This window comes from Mesoplodon densirostris, chromosome 1, assembly GCF_025265405.1.
Source record: "Mesoplodon densirostris isolate mMesDen1 chromosome 1, mMesDen1 primary haplotype, whole genome shotgun sequence".
Classification (NCBI taxonomy): Eukaryota; Metazoa; Chordata; class Mammalia; order Artiodactyla; family Ziphiidae; genus Mesoplodon; species Mesoplodon densirostris.
Window position 1 is genome coordinate 162,529,145 of NC_082661.1, and position 1,191 is coordinate 162,530,335.

A 1,191-nucleotide genomic window follows, 5' to 3' on the forward strand; every position below is an offset into this window, starting at 1 on the left:
TCATTTCTAACAGTTTTCTTTATTGTATGCCTTATGAGAACATTCCAGTGTGTTATGCAATCCAAGAACAGAACATATGTACAATTTTTTAAATATTTAAATCACTGTTTGTACCATGAGAGCTTTGTATGATCACCAACTCACATAAGTCACTTTGAAATCATGTTTATAATCAATATCACATGCAAATATAGATGTAGCTATCCTAAATAAAATTACTAAAAAATGCAGCTAAGTTATCAGTGCATGTAAGAGTCATTCATGATATGCAGGTAGGTTTTCTCTCACTATTGCCCTCTTGATAGTTGTAAGTAAAATATTTCCTTTTACAACTTTCAAGGATGCTGATATTGTTTTTTCTTTAATGTTTGACTGTTATTCCAAAAAGGGTATTAATGTTGTTCATGTATGTGACACACAGATGTCCTATATATAAAGTAAAACATTTAAAAATAAAAGTTAGCTATATACCTTTTATTTGATAACTTTACATTTAATGTTCAACGTCTGCTATGAATACAATTCCATAATTTATCTAATAACGATGTTCTCAAAAGTTAACTCAAATGATAAAAATGATACTAAGGATACATTTTAAAACATGATATTACAAAAGGCAATTTTGATGCATGTATATGAAAACAGCACTGACAGGATGCAAAATTGAGGTATTTTAAAACACACTTGACTTTAGCAGTTAAGTTCTGTAATTCTAAATTCCTCTTAGAGACATGGTACTCTTGAAAGTCCAGGTGCAAAAGATTGTTGGATATTCCTTATTTGCATCTAGAAATTAGAGCATTTCCCTGTAGTCATTAACTTTTTCCTACAGAAGACACTGAATTAATAAAATTTTTCCATTGAGGAACTTGCTTTTTACTTCAGTATTGCTCTTCTACTTTGTTATTTCCTCTCTAGAACAACCCCCCCCCCCACACACACACACACAAACACACCCTCTGGTTGGCCCTATATTTTTTCTTAGCTACTTAGACTTCCACCTGTTGGCTTCATTCTTAGGCTGTCTCACATTCACCAAATGGCGATATGCATCTTCATGTATGTTGATACGAAGAGAAAGTGTTTTCAGTCACAACTATTAAAAACTATTTTCGTTGACTGAACCACCTTCAGGGGTATCTACCTTCAGGTAATGTCATATACAGGTAAAATTAAATTGAGGTTTCCTGA